The sequence below is a fragment of the Primulina huaijiensis genome, chromosome 11 (genome assembly GCF_012295235.1).
Source record: "Primulina huaijiensis isolate GDHJ02 chromosome 11, ASM1229523v2, whole genome shotgun sequence".
Lineage (NCBI taxonomy): Eukaryota > Viridiplantae > Streptophyta > Magnoliopsida > Lamiales > Gesneriaceae > Primulina > Primulina huaijiensis.
The window spans coordinates 10265423-10275401 of NC_133316.1; the positions used below are offsets into that span (position 1 = coordinate 10265423).

General features: G+C 45.9%; 2 pseudogenes; one reads left to right on the forward strand and one right to left on the reverse strand.

Moving 5' to 3' along the window:
• Nucleotides 1–2287: 2287 nt before the first annotated feature.
• On the reverse strand, nucleotides 2288–3004 carry LOC140988359 (uncharacterized; annotated as a pseudogene).
• Nucleotides 3005–3111: 107 nt separating this feature from the next.
• LOC140988850 (uncharacterized) lies at nucleotides 3112–5472 on the forward strand (annotated as a pseudogene).
• Nucleotides 5473–9979: the final 4507 nt, after the last annotated feature.

Here is a 9979-nt window from a genome sequence, read left to right on the forward strand (position 1 = left end):
CCAATCTAAGACTTTCTCGAGAACAAAGCCTTAGACTCTTCCTTCTTATATGAGATGTCGGCATTTCCCATATTAGCATCTTAGCATAGGGCATGAACTGCCTTAATACACGAAGGGTAGGTGAGATGGGAATTGAGATTGAACTCTACCGTCTTAAATCTTACTTTCTCAATAATGTTAAGAATAAGTCTATAATTCTTAGCGGCATCTCAGCTATTTGAGTCTTCGTTGATCACTTCTCTTTCTCACTTTTCTAGGTTTCGGAATAGAATAGTCAGTTCTTGTGAACAACTCCGATGCTCTCAATCAATGCATTGTTTTTGTACGAATAGTTGCACTGTCACGAGCAGGACTCGAACCAGCACCTCTGGAACCAAAAGAAAGACCCAGCCTCCTTCGGATCCTTTCATTCTGATCATGACTTTGAAAAAAGAAAGAAGAGAAAGAACTGGGAGTTGGCGTAAACGCTGTGCTGTGGACTTATGTTCTCGAATCCCCTGTTTGACACATCTACAAGGCAAGCAACTGCCTTTAATGGACGAGGAGGCATAGAAGAGGACAAGGCGAGTTAGCCTATCTATATAAGAGAAAATGGCAAGACATTGGAAGATTGACATGAGAAGCAGAAGCAGAAAGCCCACATACATGTACCAGCAATTGAACCTAGAACAACGAATACAGGGATTAACCTGATTGATCCTACTATGCCCATTTTGAAAGAAGGAACTGTACATGAACATGTTAGCATGGTTGGCACTTTGCCTGTTTGACTCTGAGCGGAGAAGGAGCTGTTCTCAGGACAAATGCCAGATGCCCGAAATCTACTCTTATTTCATCCCCTACCGGCTGTTAGGTGCCTAGAATATTGGAAAAAGTCCCTCTTCCGCCTTTTACTTTTTCAAGCAAGGAAGGGCGATTGTCTTACTATTTCGGGAAGAAAAAAAAGTGGATCCGGCGCTAAGAAGAGAAAGTTCCCTAGCTACCAAGCCAAGAGGCTGCTGTCCTGGTCCTGTTAAAAGAGGTTGTTTTCGTGCATTAAGCTCAGGAATACGTTTATTTACTAATATGATGGCCGGTCGTAGTTCTATTTTTCCTTTGCATTTCTCATATATATCCTATGATTTCATTTCGCACCGGAAACTCTTCTAGGAGAAGTTCGAATCCGTTCCGTTCGGATATTGATTGGTCTTGGTTTGACATGGTTTACGCGTTACTGGTTCCCGGAAGAGTTAATATCTCCATTAGCTAAACCCTTTCTTACCCTGCCTTTTGACTCGTATTTTTTTCGTACACAATCAACGGAGGCCTTCTCGACATATGTTACAACGTCTTCAATAGCATGCTCTTACTTCATTTTTCCCTTCATAAGTCATCAAATTTTGTGCTTTTTGATCCGCAGTTGCTATAGGAAACAAAGGAGGAAATACAATCGATTCCTCCATTTAAGTGGTTCTCGCTTCTCCTTGTTCTTGTTCCTAACTCTTCCCCGGGTAGTTCCCAATGTTTGGCACTTTCCATACTTCATGGGTGAAACATCAACAAATTCGCTCATGATCAAGTTACAGCCTAAGATCTATGACCATATTATGTTAACTGTTCGTATTTCGTTCATTCCATCGATATGCTCCAAGGTACCTGTAATTGTGATCCGTTTGCTAGAACCAAGGGGTCTTTCTGTAGAAACTTCCACCAACAATCGTCGTTTTTTGATGGTTTTTCTGCTTCTCACAGCTGCTATTTCCACACCTCCGGATATCTGGTGCCAAATTGTCGCCCGTTTCCTTATTTCTTTGATAATAGAGTTGGCTATCTTTGTGGCATCGATTGTACAAGTTCGTGAAGAGGACTGGATGAGTGGAATGAGGGAGAGCGGCTCGATCGACAAAAAAAGAAGAGTAGCCCCCCTAGAACCTGTCAAAGTAATTATCAATGAATTCCAGAGCAATTCTCAACCAACAGATGTGATTCATTCCCGTAAAGATTATAACACACAGAAGACTCCTTACCTTAGGAGCGGGATGAGTGATACATCCGGCGATCGCCGGTGAAGAACGCAAGCAAAGCTGGAGCTCGGGTATTGATATATTCCATCAAGAGAAAGGAGGCCGACTGGTAAGAAGGCCGACCACATAGGGGGAGCTAACCGAAAAACTCAGCTTTTTGGAGCGGACCAATCTTCCGCCCCCTCCCCCCTTACTCTCTCTATCCTGCGGGAAGCGCGAAGAGCTAAGCCACTAATGTCGTGGCGAAGGTTATAACTCAGAAAGTCAGCGAAGCTAAGATTTCGTTATGTCTTATATCCTTTCGATAGAGTGAAAACTTCGTTTCCTTCATTGCCCTTTGTTTTACAAACGTAAAAAAAAAAGAATTCTTGATGTCGATTCATCCACACTTCCATTCCTTGTAGAGGAAGGCTACCTGCTTGCTGGCTGGGAGCTGTATGAGCAGTAACGTCCACGTACGGCTCCGTGAGAAGGGCGGTGGACAGAAATGGCCTTGTTGTACCTCACTCTCGTCTTCAATGGGGTCTGCTCTTTTTTTTTGGGAGAGTATGCCAATATGATCTTAATGAGGTGCGGGGCTTTGCATCTGACATTCGTTGGGCTTCCCTTTTCGGGAGCCTGCGTCCCGGCGTTTTTGTGCAATAAACCCCTCCGGCCGAAGACTAGTGGTAGGTGGTCCCTCGGAGCTTTCGGAAAAGGGTAACCTAGTGTGTAAGCACAGCAATGAACCGCGGCGAACCCTCAGACGACCTATCTAAGATTCGGGGGGAGATCCTCAGTAGTGGTGACCCTTTCACTCTTCCACGGACCGATACACATGTACCGAATGCTCATACGGGAAAGTTTACTCCTGGGTCTGGTTGCTCCGAGAAATCCTTTCTTTCTCGTCCACTCAGGGGGGTGCGAACACACCTGCGCGGATTACAGGTGACAGTTACAAGAATGGCGGGGAAGTTAACAATACCCGGACGACATTCAGGGATGGATGTAGACCCATCGGGCAGGGAAAATCATTCCGGTCCTGGGAGGTGGCTGGCAACCATTCTCAAGAACCAAAAAGACTGAGCTGAGGGAAACCCTATGAGTCAATGAAACGACGGCAGGAGGGCCCTTGATCTCTCAATAGAGGGAGAAACAGGGGGCTTTGCTCCCCTTTACAATATGAAGAAAGAAATAAGGATCGAAGTTTAGACCGCTCACAGGAGTTCTACCTATAGAAAGGATCATGAAAGAGGCGATCAGAAAGGTACTCGAATCCATTTACGATCCCTAGTTTCCAGACACATCGCACTTTCGCTAGGGTCGAGGCTGCCACTCGGTCCTAAGACGGATCAAAGAAGAGTGGGGAACCTCTCGCTGGTTTTTGGAATTCGACATCAGGAAGTATTTTCACACCATCGACCGACATCGACTCGTCTCAATCTTTAAGGAAGAGATCGACGATCCCAAGTTCTTTTACTCCATTCAAAAAGTCTTTTCAGACGGATGACTCGTAGGAGGTGAGAAGGGTCCTTACTCCGTCCCACACATTGTATTATTATCGGCCCTACCAGGAAACATCTACCTACACAAGCTCGATCAGGAGATAGGGAGGATCCGTCAGAAGTACGAAATTAAGATTGTTCAGACAATTAGATCGGTTCTATTAAGGACAGGTCGTATTGATGACCAAGAAAACCCTGGAGAAGAAGCAAGCATCAATGCTCCCCAAGACAACAGAGCCATCATTGTGGGGAGGGTAAAGAGCAACCAACGCAAAGCGGCCTTTCATTCCCTTGTTTCGTCGTGTCACCCCCCCCCCCCCCACAAGCACCCCCCGGCTCAGGGGGGACCAGAAAACGCCTTCCCCCCTTCGTCGGCCCTTGCCGCCTTACTTAACAAACCCTCGAGCCTCTTTCGTGCCGCCTTCCTCATAGAAGCCGCCGTGTTGACCCCGAAGGCCTAATTCTATGGTACAGAACGCTGTAATAATAATTGGGCCATGAGAGACTTTTTTAAGTCTTGCAAAAGAAAGGGCATGTTGATAGAACTGGGCGTGGAGGCGATACTAGTTATCAGGTCAGAGAGAGGCCTGACCCGTAAGATGGCCCCCTTAAAAACCCATTACAACATAAGGATTTGTTACGCGCGATATGCCGACGACTTACTACTGGGAATCGTGGGTGCCGTAGAGCTTCTCATAGAAATACAAAAACGTATCAAGCACTTCCTACAATCCGGCCTGACCCTTTGGGTAGACTCTGCAGGATCAACAAAAATAGCTGCACGGAGTACGGTAAAATTCCTCGGTACGGTCATTCGGGAAGTCCCTCCGAGGACGACTCCCATACAATTCTTACGAGAGCTGGAGAAGCGTCTACGGGTAAAGCACCGTATCCATATAACTGCTTGCCACCTACGCTCGGCCATCCATTCGAAGTTTAGGAACCTACGTAATAGTATCCCAATCAAACAGCTAACGAAGGGGATGAGCGGAACAGGGAGTCTACTGGACGCGGTTCAACTAGCAGAGACTCTTGGAACAGCTGGAGTAAGAGGTCCCCAAGTGAGCGTATTATGGGGGACCGTCAAGCACATCCGGCAAGGATCAAGGGGGATCTTGTTGTTGCATAGCTCAGGTCGGAGCAAGGTGCCATCGGACGTTCAACAGGCTGTCTCACGATCGGTCACTCATGCCCGGAAGTTGTCATTGTATACTCCCGCGGGTCAGAAGGCGGCGGGGGAAGGAGGGGGACACTGGGCGAGATCTATCAGCAGCGAATTCCCCATAAAAATGGGGCGCCTATCAAAAAGATACTCCGAAGGCTTCGGGATCGAGGTCTCATTAGCCGAAGAAGACCCTCGCCAATCCACGTGGCCTGCTTGACGAACGTCAGCGACGGAGACATCGTAAATTGGTCCGTGGGCATCGCGATAAGTCCTATGTCCTACTACAGGTGCCGTGACAACCTTTACCAAGTTCGAACAATTGTCGACCACCAGATCCGCTGGTCTGCAATATTCACCCCGGCCCACAAGCACAAATGCTCGGCGTGGAATATAATCCCAAAGTACTCCAAAGACACAAATATAGTCAATCAAAAAGGCGGTAAGACCCTTGCAGAATTCCCCAACAGCATAGAGCTTTGGAAGCTCGGATCCGGTCAAGATCCGAACAACAAGGAGCACTCAACTACTAGTCTAGTCTAGTAGTTGTTTTTTTCTATTAGTTGCGATGCGAACATGCCTTTACTTATGATTATGAAATAAGTTGAGTAGGCTTGCGTTAGTTGTCTGCTATAAGATAGCCAGTTTTGGGGCTTTCAATATAAAAAAGCCTTTCCGGCTTGGCTTCGCTTATGCCTTTATGCAGTAAAGAAAGCAAGTGAGGCGGGCTAAGATTCCATTCGAAGTAACAGGATTCGATGTTGCACCATTTTCAACTCTTATCGGGATCCGGAGTTTTTTGAGAAAAGGTCCCATCCTTCAATATCATGATTGGGTCGACCAGGCAAGATCATGAGTGAATAGAAAATCTAAAATGTACATAGCTGTTCCAGCTGAAATACTTGGAATAATTCTACCACTTCTACTAGGAGTAGCCTTTTTAGTGCTAGCTGAACGTAAAGTAATGGCTTTTCTGCAACGTCGAAAGGGTCCTGATGTAGTGGGATCGTTTGGATTATTACAACCTCTAGCAGATGGTTTGAAATTGATTCTAAAAGAACCTATTTCACCAAGTAGTGCTAATTTCTCCCTTTTTAGAATGGCTCCAGTGGCTACATTTATGTTAAGTCTGGTCCCTCTGGCCGTTGTACCTTTTGATTATGGTATGGTATTGTCAGATCCGAACATAGGGCTACTTTATTTGTTTGCCATATCTTCGCTAGGTGTTTATGGAATTATTATAGCAGGTCGGTCTAGTAATTAGGGGGCGGCCATTCGGTCGCCTATGATACTAGGACCAATAGGTCAAAAATAGGTTTGTGCCGCAGATGTTGAACGATCTACTCTACACAGGTGTGGGCTTACAGGGCTAGGGCTCATAAACCCTTTCTTTCATTCATCAATAGGGCCCTGGTCGGTCACTTTTCTGGGCCGGGATTTCTAAGTAGAAGTCATAAAAAAGAGATCTTTTTCTTCGCACCTCAGATCAAGAGGAAGGGTTTCTTGTCAAGCTGGCCTATAAATATATAAATAATATCTTTCTATTATAAATATATTTATAAAAGGATTCGCTGTCTTTTAACCGGCTCTTTTCTTCTTTGTCAACGCTACTAAGGACCTATAGGTTTTCCTACTTGACTTATGAAAGATAATGAGAATGGGTTATTCAAAAAGGAAAGGGCGCCACTTAGTTTCGCAAGCCTTTGTCATTGTCAGTCAACTAAGTAGGGCCTGAGGCCCCCTGCGAATCCGTAAATCTGAGGAGCATGCCGCAACAAAAGGATGGTCCCCTATGCATTTCATTCTTTCCGGAAGGGAAAAAAAGAGTACCCCCATCATAGTGAACCTCTCCTTGTGATCGGGATGAGGTAGATGCCTCCCCGCCGGGAGGCGGATCGAATCGGAGTTTCCTTAGGTAGCCACCGACCTACAGTTATCCTTAAACTTCCGTGCTTGGTGGAGAAGAAGCGAACAAAGGTACGCTCGCTTGCTGTCTTGTTCTCTGTCGCGAACTGGGATCGCTCGCCAGCTAGGTCAGATTGGAGCAAGAATGGTCGAGAACATATTACCCAATATAGGGGACAAGGGGCGGAACGACCTCTCGATCTACTTACTGCTGCCCAGGAAGAAAAATTTCGTCTAGGCGTTCCCTCTTGCTCCGATCTCCCCTACGCCTAGGACGTTGTCTGGGTCAAGAGCCATAGTTAGTTGCTGTTTCCATTTGGTTGTTGCTTTCTCGTTGTTGATACCGGCAAGACCCAGCCAGATGATGTCTGCTGGTTGGTAGTGAGAGGACTCTTAGTACCTGCATACCCAAAAGGGGGCGCTGGTTAAAAAACAATCATTGGATTTTCTTTCTTGCTCGCCCTTAGCTTAGCAACGGGAAAGGAGTCTATCTATCTGCCTAGCTTTGGTAGATTTCCCCCAACACAATCCACAGAAATTCCACGAATCCCTTGGTGGATAAGTCCGACGACTCAGCAGCAGTGCGGAATTTAAGTTTCTCCGTCTGGTGGATCTGATCTATAGTTAGGGGGCAATACATACCCAAAGGTTCAAAGAAGGAAAGCGGGAACTCTTAACGAAAGAATGGTTATTGGACAAGAATAGGCCGGCCAAGAGAGAGGGACGGGACCCCGCTTAACAGACCTTCGAACGAAGAAAAGAAAGGTGGATACCAAGCGAGTTAACCAATGAGTGTTGAGTTTTGGGAGGAAGGGAATAGATGCATTGGCAGTCTTCTGATGGGAAAGATTAGAAGGGTTTGGACAGGATTTGAACCCAAATGAGATACCCCTTAGTAAGTAACCGCTTTTTCAGCTGTAGTGGACCTAAGGTAGGATGCGGCGAGTGACCCTGTAAGGGAGTCAAGTAAGGAAAGAAGAAAGGGGTCTCGAAGTAAGACCTATGGAATTCTAGCTGTTCCGTAAGGGCCCAGTACGTTCGGTCTCCGTGTGAGTGAAAAGGTAGCTGCTATGTTCGGAATTGATAGTAAGTAGAGCAAGAAAGGGAAACCGCTTGAAAGAAGAGCAGTCTGCTAATCCAAATCGTGCAGCTAAGAAGTCTTTGCTTAGGAGCTATAGACTATAAAGTAAGGGAATGGGACCCCCACGGGAATGTATCCCAAAAGTAAGTTCACTCTTTGGTAAGCTTAGGCGCCTAAATGCCTGAGTTCGGAAAGCAGAGTAAGCGGCGATCAAAGCAGGAACTATACCTCTACCCGGAATAAAACACCTTTGAAGAATGTATGTTCACGTGCTGACTATAAAGAAAGCCACAAAGTAAGACTCTGGATGGGCCAAGTAGGAAGGATCGAAGGGAGAACGGTGACACCTATCACCTCGAACAAGAATGACTAAAGTGCTTTCGTAAGGAAAACCGCAAAGTAACAGCTTTTATCCCCAAACCATACTTCTTCTAGTAGGAAGTGTCACAGGGAATAGATCCGTCTTTGTTGGGGCCCCTTATAGGCTATCTCTTAGTTCTGTAAGGGAGATACCACAAGTAGCTGTATACCTTTGAGCGGGCCCAAGCCCTGTAGTTAGCGATAGAGTAGGCCGCTTTAGTTGGAAAGGTTATATGGTCTATAATTCTGCCACCTGCGAAAGAAAGGTAGCGAAAGATGTTAAGAATGGCATTCCCCCTGATTGAGGAGAAAGAGCCTGTCGTAGTCCACTAATGTAATACGGGCCAAGCTTTCGGGAGAAGAAACTTGGTTTAACCTTCGAGATGAGGTTGGCAGCACCAACGAGATCCAGCAGTCAGGGCAACCAGAGTCACAAGCTTTTGCGAATATCTTTGACGGCTGGTCAGGGAGAAAGCCAGGGTATAGGTAAGGCTACAGCCTCTTCCTTCACACATGAAGGAGAATGGAAGGAGTTGAGGTGTAGTAGGCGCTTTAAACATACTGGAGGGGAGGATTCTCTTTTTTCTGCATGTCCTCTTACTTACGTAGCCCTTTTAAAGAAAGAACAACTAGTAGGTATGGAGAATTGAGTACTATCTGATATTAGACCCTCTGGTAGCTCATCGGAAGCTGTAAAAAGGACTCGGATCGGATTATCCCGAAATCGGGTATTCATTCAACTAGCTGCTAACACGGAGAATTATCCCTTACTCTGGAGGGAAGAGAAAACCCGGACTAGAACAGAGTTGAAAGCCTAGCTTGCCAACCATATAGCGGAAGCTGGGTTCCGGCTCATATTGGAAGTTTCCGCACGATTTGAGCAGTTTGGTATGTACTCGCACCATAGTTGGCCTTTTCCTGCCTCGAAGAGGAGGGAGAACCCTATGCCAATGCAAGATCTGGATTTTCTTCCTGAAATCACTCGATCTCTTGGATGGGAAAGAGCCTGCCCCTAGACATTGAGCACCTCATCAGGGTGCCAATCCAAATCCTGTCTATAATACGAACCCGCGTAACAATCGAAATAATCAAGAGCGAAGGCAGGTCCAAAACGATCCAATTCCCTATGACCTATAGTGAACTCCTGACACAGTTAATTCAAAACCATCAAATAGCTCCTGTGCTGCTAGAACCGTACCATATTCCAAAGTGGTATGATCCGAATGCTAGATGTGATTACCATGCTGTGGCAATAGGGCATTCTACAGAAAATTTCACCGCTGGAAAAATCGGGTTAAGGCCTTAATAGATTGGTTTGATTTCAAGAAAATGACCAATGCTCCTGATGTTTTAATACAACTCCTCTGCCGAATCATGGGAATTCCGGGGTAAATGCTCTTAGTGGAGAGTATTCAACATACTTCAAGAAGAGAGTATCCGAGGTTAGAAGGTCAATTAAAGTCCTCTTCGAGATTCTGAGTAGGGCAGGTTTGATTCCATCAGTCAATGGATCCTATCAGGGATTCAAGCCCGATGAAAGTACTCAATAGAATTCGGTTCAGAAGAGGCGGTTTAAGCAACACAACAAGGGAGGTGTCTTCTCAGCAACTCGTGTAATGTCGTCGGTTATCTATGAGGTGATTGATCTCTATGGTTCTCTCCGAAGGTTCAACAAGCTATGCGAGGGTCTTTTAGAGCTCTCTTTTTTCTCTATCGTAGCACCACATGAGTACCCCTCTTCTGTCCTGTCTAGGCAGTCTGTAGGGAGCAGAACTTAGTGAGATCAAAGCTCAGCAGGATGAACGGCGGATAGGAGGTATCAACCGACCCGTTTCAGACAAATGTATGTCTGCCTCCAAATATCATGATTCATGTATTCACCCACGTCATAGTGACCAAAATCGATAGTTTGATGTTCGTGTTCGCAGATATGTATTATTGTTACATCTTCCCGCTTCTCCTTTAAAGAAAAACCATCGTATTT